This window comes from Podarcis bocagei (genome assembly GCF_964188305.1).
Source record: "Podarcis bocagei genome assembly, chromosome: Z".
Classification (NCBI taxonomy): domain Eukaryota; kingdom Metazoa; phylum Chordata; class Lepidosauria; order Squamata; family Lacertidae; genus Podarcis; species Podarcis bocagei.
The window spans coordinates 50518076-50532249 of NC_138140.1; the positions used below are offsets into that span (position 1 = coordinate 50518076).

A 14174-nucleotide genomic window follows, 5' to 3' on the forward strand; every position below is an offset into this window, starting at 1 on the left:
GGCCTGGTCCAGCAGGCTCTTCTGATGTACTTCTGATGCACTGGCTTTGGAATACAATGGCAGTAAGAGAAGGGATGCAGTGACAGCTCTGCTCTTCCTCCACTGTTGGGGGCTGTGTGCCTCTGAAAACCAGTAGCTGTGAATTGCAAGGTGGCGGAATTGCTGTTGCGCTCAGGTCCTGCTTGTAGGTTTCCCACAGGCATCTGACTGGCCACTGTGAGAACAGGATGTTGGGCTGCCTGACCCACCAGGGATTGTCTTATGGGCTGCTATACCCCCATGCAGAAGGCTGGTTTAAGACATAGGGAACAACATTAACCTGAGTCAGACCATCCGTTCATCTAGTTAAGGATTGCCTCTGAATACCAGGCGCTGGGAGTTACTGGTGGGGAGAGCGCTGGTCCTGCTTTTGGGCTTCCCAGAAGAGACATCTGGTTGGGCACTGTGAGGACAGGATGCTGGGCTAGACAGGGCTTTGGCCTGATCCAACAGGATCCTATAATGTTCTTAAGTGCTATGCATTTTGTCTGGATTCAACACGGCAGACGTGCACGCAGAGTCATTCCTTGAACCAGAGCCAAGCCTTAGTGCTGAGCATGGCCTGGTAAATTTGTTTAGTGGAGAAAGTGGAGCTCGGCAGTACAGTGGGACTCCTTCCCATCCACATCCTGCTTCCAGGGCTGGGTCGCTTCCACCATGTGGAGAGAATTTGGCTCAGTCGGTGATATGCTGAGTATAATTAAAGAGGCCCACTGCTTGGAGCAGAAGCAACTTGGAAGCATTAATGCAAGAAATGCTGTTCATTACCAGAAAGTCTGCTTAAGTGTTTGTCATTAATTGCCTGGTCTGTTGCCACCTTCTGACTAGCCCAAGCTCATGTCCTGATGCCGCCATTGCCTGCAGGTGAAGTCAGCCCATGTGTGTTTTGGTTTCGCTCCAAGGCCGTTAACGCAACTATCTGCATGAGGCAAATTGGATAAAACTGGTTGCTGTCCATGCTGGAACCGGAAAAATGCAGAAAGGGTGGCTTCAATGAAGGGGCTGTGAGTTTACAAAGTCTTTATAGAGGGGAGAGCTGTAACTCAATGGACATTCTGCTGGCCATGCTCTCCTCACAAAAGATCACTGGTAGAGCACCTGCCTTGCAAGCCAAGAGTCTCAGGTTCAGTCTCTGGAATCTCCAGGCAGAGTTTGAAAAGAGCCACTTCAAGTCAGTGTAGACAATACAGCTAGATAGTCCAGTGGTTGAACACAGTATAACTCAGCTTCCTGTGTCTCTTCCTAAGGCAAAATATTTTTTGTTTGTTTGTAAACAGTGGGCTGGTGTCTCTGTTAACAGTCATGTATTGGAGCCAGAGCAGTATAGCAGTTTCAGTATTGGACTAAGGCCATGGGAGATCTGGGTTCAAATGCCTACTTGACCATGAAGTTCACTGGATGACCTTAGGCCGGTCATATCTCTCAGACTAACCTGCCTTGCAGGATTGATGTGAGGATAAAATGGAGAGGGTGGCGGAAATTATGAAGAAGAAGAAGAGTTTGGATAATTCTTCTCCTTTCCCTTCCTCCCCCACAACAAACACTCTGTGAGGTGAGTGGGGCTGAGAGACTTCAGAGAAGTGGGACTGGCCCAAGGTCACCCAGCAGCTGCATGTGGAGGAGCGGAGACGCGAACCCGGTTCCCCAGATTACGAGACTACCGCTCTTAACCACTACACCACACTAGCTCCTTGGGCAAAAGGCAGGATAAAAATATATAAAGATATTTGAGCTCCTTGGGGGGAAAAGGTGGGATATAAATGTAAATAATATTTATTATCATCATCATCATTATTAACAAAAAAAAAAAAAAAACAACTTTCAATGGGTGTTAGTCATGATGGCTGTATTTTGGGGATGGGAAACCTGTAGCCATCCAGACTAGAGATGGGGGGAAAGTCTGATTGTGTTCCCCATTTAATGGGGAGCTCACCTACTGAATCGCCCTTTCCAAAACAGTTTGTGAATTCTTTTTTGAAAATGTTCATTCTTCACCACACATATTTGCAACCCATTTTTCACAAAATAATGCATATCTGCATGTTATTTTCACTAATATATGCACCTTTATGCACACTTTACCTAGCATGAAATATTTCCCCCCCTACTCTGCTTGGCTGGAGAACTACACTGCAAAATTCAGAGAAGTTTGACTATAGAAGGCTGACCAAGTTTTGGTTTGCGTATTGCTTCAGAGTTTTGAGAATTTGCCTCCAAATGTGAACTTCAGCAGATTTTTCTCCTATGCCTAACTATGACTTTTGCCATCATGGCCAGCCTACTCATGAGGCAAGGAGAGGAGACCGCCTCCGGTAGCAGGATACACAGGGGCAGCAGATCTGGCTTCCAAGGAAGGCAGTTTGGCGAATACAAGGTGCTGTGGATCTCTTCCCACACTTGTTCCTGATGTAGATTTTCATTCACCCCTTCTTGCTTGGTTGGTTGGGGAGGGCAACCCTTTGTGGTTTGCCCAATGTTTTGGCCAGTGCTGTTTTTCTAGAAACCCCTTCCTTCTCAGCATCAGAGTTGGATTATGCAAAATGACCAAATGTGTGCAAATTAGCTTGATGTTCTAAATGTATTCAAGTTGCAGATTCCAGCATTTCTTGTTGGAGAATGTGAGCAACCCCAGCATGGAAGTTTTTTGTTTTTTTTTAAGACCAGAGCCTGAATCACAGGCAGCTTGCCCATCTATAAATTGAGCAGGAAACTAAATCTTTAATTCTCCCAGCCCCCTAGTGTCTTCAAAACACTCATCTTTGCAGGAGCAACTTAGATTCAGTCTTGCTAACATCCAAATCTCTCCATCCTTATTTTTGTGCTGAGGTAACCAAGGAGACGAAGCACTACGATTATTTTATAGTAAGCAATAAAAAGAGCTTTTAATTGTTTCTCACACTTTTAAGAGTTCCCAAGCCTGCATTTGGTGAAATAGTGTATTAGTCTCTCTCTCTCCCCTTGTAGCTTTAGAGGAGGGTAAAATATGAATTCCTCATGAAAAGATTCTCTTTGTTTCGAAGGCAGCTGTCAACCTTGCAGGTTTTTAAGATTGTCTCTGTTAACTGACATGTGTAGAACAGAAGTTTTGAAAGTTAACAGTTCAGGTTCCCCAGACATGAGAGGAGTTCCACAATTTGCTCTCATGTGTTCCCAGTTGCGTCAGTGTGTGAGACACACAGTTGAATCCCCACAACACCATGTCCATTGTGAAGCAGAAGTGTGTGACCCTAAGGACAAGCAAATCTGTCAATTTCAACTTCCCATGGCTTTTTCAAAAAAAATATTTAATCATTTTTTCAATACAAACAGCAACCACAAAAGATACATACAACAAAAACCATAATAACAATAATAACACAATTTGACAATTCAGATTTGAATACACTGATATACCTATGACTACACCTTTTTCACAATATTTTCCCACCTCTCTCCTCCCAGTGAGAGAGCCAGCGTGGTGCAGTGGTTAAGAGCGGTAGACTCGTAATCTGGGGAACCGGGTTCGCTTCCCCGCTCCTCCACCTGCAGCTGCTGGGTGACCTTGGGCCAGTCACACTTCTCTGAAGTCTCTCAGCCCCACTCACCTCACAGAGTGTTTGTTGTGGGGGAAGAAGGGAAAGGAGATTGTTAGCCGCTTTGAGACTCCTGAAGGGGAGTGATAAAGCAGGATATCAAGTCCAAACTCTTCTTCTTCTTCTCCCTCTACTTCCCATAACTATCGCTTAAATAAAATAAAAAAATTCCTTCCAGTAGCACCTTAAAGACCAACTAAGTTAGTTCTTGGTATGAGCTTTCGTGTGCATGCACACTTCTTCAGATACACGCTTAAATCACTTAAATATTCGTTCCAAATTTCTTTGTACAGTGGTACCTTGGGTTAAGAACTTAATTCGTTCTGAAGGTCTGTTCTTAATCTGAAACTGTTCTTAACCTGAAGCACCACTTTAGCTAATGGGGCCTCCCGCTGCCGCCGCTGTGCAATTTCTGTTCTCATCCTGAAGCAAAGTTCTTAACCCAGGTACTATTTCTGGGTTAGCGAAGTCTGTAACCTGAAGCGTCTGTAACCCAAGGTACCACTGTATTTATCCATTCTTATTTTGCATCAACATGCAATTCGTTTGTATGTAGCTAATCTGTCCATATTGTTAATCCATGTGATCAATGGAATCTTTTTGCGTCTCTTCCAATTCATCAAAACAAGGTGTTGTTGTTTTTTGCTTCTATTACAGCACAGTACATCCATTTTTTTGACCCCTTGAAATCTCCCACGTTTCTGGAATATAATTTAGAATTAAATTCAATTTCCCTAAATAACAATTTCTTTCTTTTTTTTTTATAATTGCTTTTTATTAAATCTTCTTCATCACACACATCCAAGAATAAACACAGCCAGTACATATTAAAAAGACATTAAATAAGAAAAAAGAATTAGAAAAGTAAGAAAAAGAAAAAAAGAAAAAAGTATACATACAAACAGTTTGCTAAAAGCGACTTCCTTCCCTCCTGATTTCGGATTTCTACCTTTAATGATTTTCTCATACAGCTGGTGTAGATTTTTAGTTTATAACATTGGAAGATTTAGGTCAAACCTACTGTAGTTGGTAAGTTACTAAGATTACCTTCAATATATACCATAAATTTATTCCAATCTTCTTTTAACTTTGTATTTTTTTGATTTCTAATTCTTTGCGTCATCTTTGCCATTTCTATAAAGCCATAAAGTTTCAGTTGCCAATCTTTCACCGTTGGTAAAGTTGGGTTTTTCCAATTTTGGGCAATTAGCATTCTAGCCGCGGCTGTTGCATATTGGAAGAGGGTTTTATCTTTTTCCGGTATTTCTTTTCCCACCATCCCTAGTAGAAAGGCCTCTGGTTTTTTGGGAAATGTGAATCTAAATATTTTCTTCAATTCATCATATATCTGATTCCAGAATTTTTTTATTCCCTCACACGTCCACCACATATGTATAAAGTTCCCTTCATTTGTTTTGCATTTCCAGCAGGCCTTGTTACCGGTCTTATACATCCTATTTAGTTTTTCTGGGGTTAAATACCATCTGTATATCATTTTTTCTAAGTTTTCTCTAATTGCCGCACTTGCTGTAAATTTTATTCCCTCGTTCCATAGTTTTAACCATTTCTCATGTTCTATATTGTGCCCCAAGTCTCTTGCCCACTTTACTGTAACTTCTTTAATTTCTACATCTTTTGTATCATGTTCTAATAAAATATTATACAATTTAGATAATAACTTAGTTTTACTTTCAATTATTTCGATTTGGAATTTTGATTTCTTTTCGTTCATTCCTACTTTCTTATCTTCCGTCCATCTTGCATTAATTTGATGGTAATGTAGCCAGCCCTTCAGCTTTTCTTTCAACTCCTCATACGGTCTTAATTTCCAGCCTTCCTGGGAATTTGTCAGTAGGTCTTCATATGTTAAACTTTGTTCATCCAAATTTGTTTTCTTAAATGATAGAATATCTGTTGGTCACCTACTTAACAAGGCCAAAACTCTGTCATATGCGCTCCTCCGATTTTTCTTTTCGGATGGAGCTTTGCATGTGCCCTCGGCCCTAAAGGTGTTCAAGGCAAAAGTGGTTCCCGTGCTAGCTTATGCTGCCCCGCTCTGGGCCGTGATGACAGATCTTGCTCCTCTTGAGACTCTGCAAAACCAATTCCTACGTCGGCTCCTAATGCTCCCCCTGTGCGTAAGCAACGCAGCCATACGACTAGAATTGAAGATCGCATCCTTAGAAACTTGCCTGTGGAAGCAAGTCTTCAATTATTGGTTATCATTGTGGCATAGATTACCAGACCATTATCTTGTCCAATGCTTATGGCGAGATGAATTCTCCAGCCTTTGGACTAGTAGAATTCACGCCAAACTCTTGAGCTATGGAATCTCTCCCTTAGATTCCCTAAAACTAGATCAAATCACTGCTCAAAGACTGATCCGCCAAAGACTGGATGACATCGATTTACAGCGAAATTATTCGCTGGGGGGAGGTGTTTGTTCGCCCCAGAACATTGGTATCACTTTAACTTACTGCGTTCCATCATACCTCTCCTCCCTTTCGACTGTTGCTCACAGGCTGGCCTTCACCAAAGCGAGGTTTAACGTTTTTCCCTCCAATGTCCTGAGACATAGATTCTCAAAGGGCCAAGCCTCCGCCATGTGTGTATGTGATAAGGAGACGCCGGAGTCGCTTCAGCACATTATGTTTACTTGCCCCTTGTTTAATGTGCCACGGGCAAATTTGTTGGGACCAATCATACAGAAGCTAGAGGGTACCCCACCAAAACTCCATCTTGCCCAAATCCTGCAGGATAAGGATATCCATACGACCCTGAGAGTGGCTAGGTTTCTGGTCGCTGTCCTTACCCAAAAGCGCTGCCAAGGTGCACTACAAGCTAATTAAGGCGCACTATGTCATTCCATCTTACAGTATTTTATTGTTATAGTGATGTTTTAGCGACTGTTTTTTCCCACGTGCACAAGCTGTTATTTATGTCTTGTTTTTTATCTGTATGGGCCTATGGCCGTAATAAATATCTATTCTATTCTATTCTAATATCTGTTGGAGACAGCCACCAGGGTGTTTTGGGTTCAAGCAATTTTCTATTTTTTTCCCAAACTTCGTATATCGGACCTCTGATAATGTGGTTCGAAAAACTCTTATGTACTTTCCCTTTACTTAACCAGAGGTAGGCATGCCAGCCAAACCTGTTTTCCACCCCTTCGAGTTCCAGTAGGTCCTTGTTTTCCAGAGTTATCCAATCTTTCACCCAGCATAAACAGGCCGCTTCATAGTACAGTCTTAGGTTGGGTACCGCCAGTCCTCCTCTCTCTTTTCGATCCGTGAGTAGTTTGTATCTAATCCTTGGCCTCCTTCCCTGCCATATAAACCTTGAGAGGACTTTCTGCCAGTCTTTGAATATTTTAGTCCCTCTAATGACCGGAATATTTTGGAAAAGGAATAACATCTTAGGTAAGATATTCATTTTTATTGCCTCCATTCTGCCGAGCCACGAAAGGTTTACTCTATTCCAGACATCCAAGTCTTTTTTAACTTTATTCCAAGTTGTTGTATAATTATCTTCAATTAAATTTATATTTTTAGGTGTAAGCCAAATACCTAAATATTTTATTTTCTTGGTTACTTCAATTCCATGCAATTCGTTTGTATGTAGCTAATCTGTCCATATTGTTAATCCATGTGATCAATGGAATCTTTTTGCGTCTCTTCCAATTCATCAAAACAAGGTGTTGTTGTTTTTTGCTTCTATTACAGCACAGTACATCCATTTTTTTGACCCCTTGAAATCTCCCACGTTTCTGGAATATAATTTAGAATTAAATTCAATTTCCCTAAATAACAATTTCTTTTTATTACTCTTGCTATAAATATCCTCACCTCGCACCAAAATGATCTTATCGGGCAGTTAATCAACATATGTACTAAGTTCTCATTTTTACTCCCACATCTCCAGCCGTTGTCTGCACTTGTTATTTTCAGCTCTATCTGCTGATGAATGGCCACACCGACTCGGCCTCGGACACACTGACCAGATGCTTGGAAGCTGTGGCTGGATGGTTTCGTGGGAGCCGATTGAAACTAAATCCTTCAAAGACAGAGGTCCTCTGGCTGGGTCAGGATGGCATGGGGATGAGGGACCAACTCCCTTCTCTTGCAGGGGCCCAATTAGTGCCATTGCCTTCCGTTAAGAGTTTGGGTGTAATCCTTGACGCCTCCCTTTTCATGGAGGCGCAAGTTACAGCAACAGCCAAGGCGACATTTTTCCACCTTCGCCGCATCAAGCAGTTGGTCCCTTACCTTTCCTGCCCCGATTTGGCCACAGTGATCCATGCGACGGTCACCTCCAGGCTTGACTACTGTAATTTGCTCTACGCGCGGCTGCCCTTGAAGCTGTCCCAGAAACTCCAGCGGGTGCAGAATGCTGCAGCGAGGCTCCTTACAGGGTCTCTGCCATGGGAGCATATTCACCCAGTGCTTTTCCAGCTGCACTGGCTCCTGGTGGAGTACAGGGTCAGATTTAAGGTGGTGGTTTTGACCTTTAAAGCCCTTCACGGCCTAGGACCCTCGTACCTACGGGACCGCCTCACCCGGTATGCCCCACGGAGAGCCTCAAGGTCCATAAATAGCAACACCCTAATGGTCCCGGGCCCTAAGGAAGTTAGATTAGCTTCAACCAGACCCAGGGCCTTTTCAACACTGGCTCCGGCCGGGTGGAACGCTCTTCCTCATGAGACCAGGGCCCTGCAGGATCTGATTTCTTTCCGCAGGGCCTGTAAGACAGAGTTGTTCCGCCTGGCCTTTGGCTTGGAGCCAATTTGATTCCATTCCCCTCTCTTTTTTTTTTCTTTTCCTTTCTCCTGTGATGAGGCTGCATTTTAATATTTTAATGTTTCAATATTTTAATGTTGTATTTTAATCTTGTTTTTAAGTTGTATTCATTCAACTTGTTTTTATTATTGTTGTTAGCCGCCCTTAGCCTGGCCTTGGCTGGGGAGGGCGGGGTATAAATAAAATTATTATTATTATTATTATTATTATTATTATTATTATTATTATTATTATTATTATTATCTTCTGGTATGGTTTTGCTGGAGTCTAGTGGACTCTGAATATTATTTTCTGTTGAGTAAGTCTTAGTCTTAGATCCATAGAGGCTATTTCTGTTGATTTTATACTTGACTCCCATATATCATTTGTTATCTGGAGCCCCAACTCTTCACTCCATTTTTGCCTATAATATTCTAAATCATATTTTGTCCTGCTGAGTAGGGTTTTATATAGTGCACGTGTAGAGTTTTTTGTTGCAGAGATTAAATCTTGTAGCAGCATGGGTGTTTCCGATGCTGCTATAGCATCAGGGCCAAACTGCCTTTCCAACGTATGTTTCAATTGGATGTATTGTCATTGTGTTTCACTGCTTAATCCATACTTTACATGCAAAGTCTTATATTCCACAAATTTGTAATTTTCATCAATTAATTATTTCAATGTCAAAATACCTTTTTTATCCAATTTTGCCAAATTATTACTTGATTTCCAATTTTTAATTTTGGGTTGGCCCATATTGTTAATTTCTCATGGGGATAGGGGTCATCCTTATTATTTTATTTATATTCATCCAAATTTTTATAGGTGCTTGAATAGTCTCAAGGATAATAGAATATTTCATACAACTGGAGCCGAGTGTAGTATATTCCTACAAGAGGTTCAAAGAAACTATGTTCAAGAGTAGCCCTGCTTGCTCTCCTGCTTGCTCTCCAACAATTAGTCTTACTCAGCAGGTAGGCCTGGTGAAACAGTTCCAGATTTGGGAGCCCAGAGCCGCCTTCCTTAGTTGGAAGTTGCATTTTATGTAGTGATATTTTTGGTGCCTTTGTACCCCACAGGCACGATCTAAATAGTTGATTTATATTTTGGAAGTATAATTTGGGGATATATATTGGTAATCATCTAAGAATATATAAAAGCTTTGGTACAACATTCATTTTGAGGACATTAACCTTTCCCCAAAGGGAGAGGTTTAGAGGTCCCCACCTTTCAATATCAAAAGAAATCTCAGACACCCATGGATGGCTTTTCATTTTTCCACTTTCCTGTTTTCCACATTTCCACATCAGTTTCCTTTAAAAAAAAAAAAAAGCTTCCCCATGACTATTCTTCAGCATCTCAGTGTGAATTTCTCCCAGTTTAACATGTTTGTATACAAAAAGCCTGTCTAGTCCAGCATCTTGCTGACCCAGGTTAACCCCTTCTGGCATAGCTAGGCATCTCCTGTAGTCGACATGCAGGATAATACTAAGCAAGACAGTGTGTCAGGAAGCTGACTGACTGCAAAACTGAGCAAAGCTAGGATGAATAGTTGCATCTGTGACACTAGGGTTCAATCCTCTGCTTCACCCTGGACTCATTAGTCTCCATCCTCTTTGCCCATATGTAAAATGAGGACAACAGCACTGGGTTGCTGTTTGCAGAGGTGAACATAATCATTGAAAGGCACTTCACAATTTTTAAAGAAACCAAAACATTTCCTTAATTGACTTTTATAAGTAATGCTGTTTTTACCAAACTTAGAAATTATGCAAATCCCCAAATATTCCAAATCTACATGGGATTTTTAAAGAACCTTCTGACAATCATATTTGTCTGGAGCTTTTCTATCTGAGGCTGAAATTCAGCAGGGAGTGAGAGACAGCTTTATTGGCTCCAGTCAAAAGATACCACGCTGATAGTTTCATTTCACAGTTGAATTTCTTTAATTATCTTCAAAGGTAGATTTTTCTTTGGCTGTTCAGTTTTGGCCATCAAGCGGCCAAAATCTGCCATGCAGCAAGTGAAAAGAAACTTGAAACTGGCATGTGTCTGAAATTCTTCTTTTTAAAAAAGGTTCCTCTTTTTTCCCTGTGAGAAGCCTGAAACTATGAGAAAGGCGAAGGTAACAGAAGACCATAAATTCATGGAGGACTCCTGGCATATTTTATCACTGCTTAAAAGGGCAGCTAGACTTACATCAGCAAATGTGTTATTATGAACCCCAGCTCTGGAATGTGAAGAGACAATAATAGAATGTAGTTCCCTTTTTATCTCCCCCAACATATTCACATGCTCCCTAACCCTACACAACACAGGTGAGGCATCTGTTGGCCTCCCAAAGTTAATGGACTACAGCTCCCTTCACTTCTGATTAGGGATGTATGAAGTCAGCAATTTCCATTCCAACATGTATTGCTCACAATCAGTGCTGTTTCTGTTCCTCTGCAGTTCAGCTTCCACCAAATGCTGCAATAGTTACCCAACTGTCTTCTACTTAATGTGATTTATGTAAGCTATGCAACTATTTATGGGACCTAACATTCATTTCAGAGAAAAGAAAAGTAATTACTGTAGCTATGTAATGTTTGCAAACTTAAAAAACAACAACAACATCACAGTGATGTGAAAGAATACATCACTTGACTGATTTCCATTCCTGATCACAGGCAAAAACAAGAACTGTAACAATTTATGCTTCTTTTCTATTTTTCACAGAATTCTCTGGCATCCCTAATCCTGACCTTTGGCCTGGCTGGGATTCAGCAATGTCTGGACGGCCTGAGGTTCTCTGTCCCTAGTATACAAACTTACCTGGGAGTAAGTCCAATTTAGCTCAGTGGTGCTTACTTCTGTATAGGCATTTTTTTAAAAAATGAATTGCTTCCCAAGGCAACATGTCAGAGTCATTAATGATCTTTTAAAAAATCAGCTATAATAATCCAGTTCCAAATTCTGTATAGATACCAACTAGGATAAAAAACAAAATCTCTCCTTTAAAGGTTTTTTGAAAAAAGGTCTTTACTAGAGAATAGAGATGGCACTTGTCTGATAAGTGTATATGATATGGTGTGTGTGTTTCTTGTGGCTGATTAGCTGCTCTCCAAAGGTCAGAGGGGGCAGGGTTTCTGTTGAGTCAGGTGATTAGCTGTGGGAGGAGCTTATCAGAGCTTGCAGGGCAGCCTGGCGGCGCGCATAGTTTGATCCATCTTTTAGATTTAGGGGAGCTAGTCTCAAACGTTTGTTGGGGGAAACCTAGGTTTTTTTGGGGGGGTTATTTGTCCTGTCTTCACGCTTTTTAAGATGGAGGACCACTGTAGCCACCCCCAACGACACGTTTTCAAGATGGAGGGTGAGGGAACAGCTGCAGTCGCCTGTGGTTCCTGCGCAATGTTTGCCATCTTGCCAAAGGTTGCAGGCAGCTTTACCTGCAGCAATTGTATGTTGATTGCCCTCTTAGAAGACAAAGTCCAGCAACTGGAGGAACGTGTAGCTACGCTCCAAAGAATTAGAGAGCTGGAGCTCTTCTTGGAAGCAACAGAGAACACCGTCTCCACCAAGGAGGAGACAGGGGACACCCCTGAGAAGGAGGCTAGTTCACCAACACAGGTGCCAGATATATGGAGAAACGTGACTCAAAGAAGTAGGAGGCCCAGGGTTCGCTCTGATTGTTTAGAAATACACAATCGCTTTGAAGTCCTCTCCCCTAGCATGGAAGAAGAACAGACTCCATTTGAGGATCTCTCCCTCATTACAGTCGATCAGGTATATGAAGACGATCAGCAAAGTCAGTCCTCAGGGAATGTGCAGGCAACCTTGGAATGGACAGCTCATGGAAGAACCCCGACCAAACCTAAGAGGAGGCGTGTAGAGGTGATAGGGGATTCCCTACTGAGGGGAACAGAAGCAGTGATCTGTGGGCCTGACAAGATGTCTCGGGAGGTGTGCTGTCTCCCCGGGGCTAAGATCCAAGATGTAACTGAACGACTGCAAGGAATCATAAAACCCACTGACAAATACCCCTTCCTCTTGGTTCATGTGGGAACCAATGACACTGCAAGCAATAGCCTCCAGAAGATCAAAAGAGACTACGAGGTTCTGGGCAGGAAATTGAAGCAATTAAATGCACAAATTGTCATCTCATCTGTCCTCCCAGTTGAACGACGTGGCCCAGGGAGAGAGGAAAAAATAGTGGAAGTGAACAGCTGGCTTCGCAAATGGTGTAAACAGGAACGGTTTGGATTCTTAGATCACGGACTGCAATTTCTTGAAGATGGACTTCTGGCAAGCGATGGGCTGCACCTCACAATGGTTAGGAGGAATGTTTTTGCCAAAATCTCAGAAACCTCATCAGGAGGGCTTTAAACTGACTAATGTGGGGGAGGGAGACAGTGCTCCTGAAGGTAGGAGTCTATCAATTGATGAAGATGATCATCCAAATGTCATAGACCAAATGGAGCAAACAGCATGCAGACCTAGTGGTGGGAGGAAAAAATCCTTAAATAAGAGACACGGGGGAATGATTAATGGACTTCAATGTCTGTACACTAATGCACAAAGCATTGGTACAGCAAACTAAATATGACATAATAGGCATCACTGAAACCTGGTGGAATAAGTCCCACGATTGGAATGTAATAATGGAGGGATACAATCTATTTCAGAGAAACCAGACAAGAAAGGAGGAGGAGTGTCAGGGATGTGTATACCTGTGAAGAGATCCAAGATTTAGAACCTCAAAGCCAAAGTGAGAGCATTTGGGTCAAAATTAAGGGAGAGAAGAAAGAGCATTTGGGTCAAAATTAAGGGAGAGAAGAATAACAGAGACCTCATTGTGGGAGTTTACTATAGATCCCCAAGCTAAACGGAGGACATAGATGATGCCTTCCTGGAACAGATGGCCAAGCATGCAAAAGGAAGGGAGATAGTAGTATTGGGGGACTTCAATTACCCGGATATTTGTTGGATGTCAAACTCAGCCAAGAGCATAAGGTCAAACAGATTCCTCACTGGCCTTGCAGACAACTTCATTGTCCAGAAAGTGGGAGAAGCAACAAGAGGAACAGCCATTTTAGATCTGGTCCTAACCAATGTTGATGACCTGGTTAGTGGGGTAGAAGTGGAAGGATCATTAGGCGCGAGTGATCATGCTCTTCTGAAGTTTACTATACAGCGGAAAGGAGCAGCCAAGCATACTAGGACTCAATTTCTTGACTTTAAGAAAGCCGACTTCATAAAACTTAGGGAAGTGCTGGGTGAGATCCCATGGACAGTAATACTAAAAGGAAAGGGAGTTCATGGTGGCTGGGAGTTTGTTAAGAGGGAGATAGTAAAAGCACAACTTCAGGCAATACCAATGAGACGGAAACATGGAAGGTGCCTAAAGAAGCCAGGGTGGCTATCTAAAGAACTTTTAACTGAGTTAAGATTAAAAAAGGGTGTGTACAAAAAATGGAAAAGGGGGGAAACCACCAAAGAGGAATTCAAACAAATAGCCAGCACATATAGACACAAAGTCAGAAAAGCTAAAGCACAGAATGAACTCAGGCTTGCTAGAGAGGTTAAAAGCAACAAAAAAGGCTTTTATGGGTATGTCCGTAGCAAAAGGAAGAAGAAAGAAACAGTGGGGTCACTCAGAGGAGAAGATGGTGAAATGCAAACAGGGGACACAGAAAGGGCTGAACTCCTCAATGCCTTCTTTGCCTCAGTCTTCTCCGATAAAGAAAACAGTGCCCGGCCTGAAGAATTTGGAGCAAATGATTCAGCAGAGGAAACACAGCCCAGAATA

At 42.2% G+C, this 14174-nt stretch overlaps 1 protein-coding gene across 13 annotated transcripts in view; it reads left to right on the forward strand.

Annotated features, from left to right (window-relative positions):
• HTR2C (5-hydroxytryptamine receptor 2C) overlaps positions 1-14174 on the forward strand; it is a 270325-nt gene that overhangs the window by 133233 nt on the left and 122918 nt on the right. Inside the window, exon 1 of one of the 13 annotated variants that reach the window (XM_081180497.1) lies at positions 11188-11206. The exons of the other annotated variants lie outside the window; for them this stretch is intronic. The gene's annotated coding sequence lies outside the window, so the exon portion shown is untranslated. Of the gene's footprint in view, positions 1-11187; positions 11207-14174 lie in introns of those variants that run through there. 13 annotated transcript variants of the gene reach the window in all.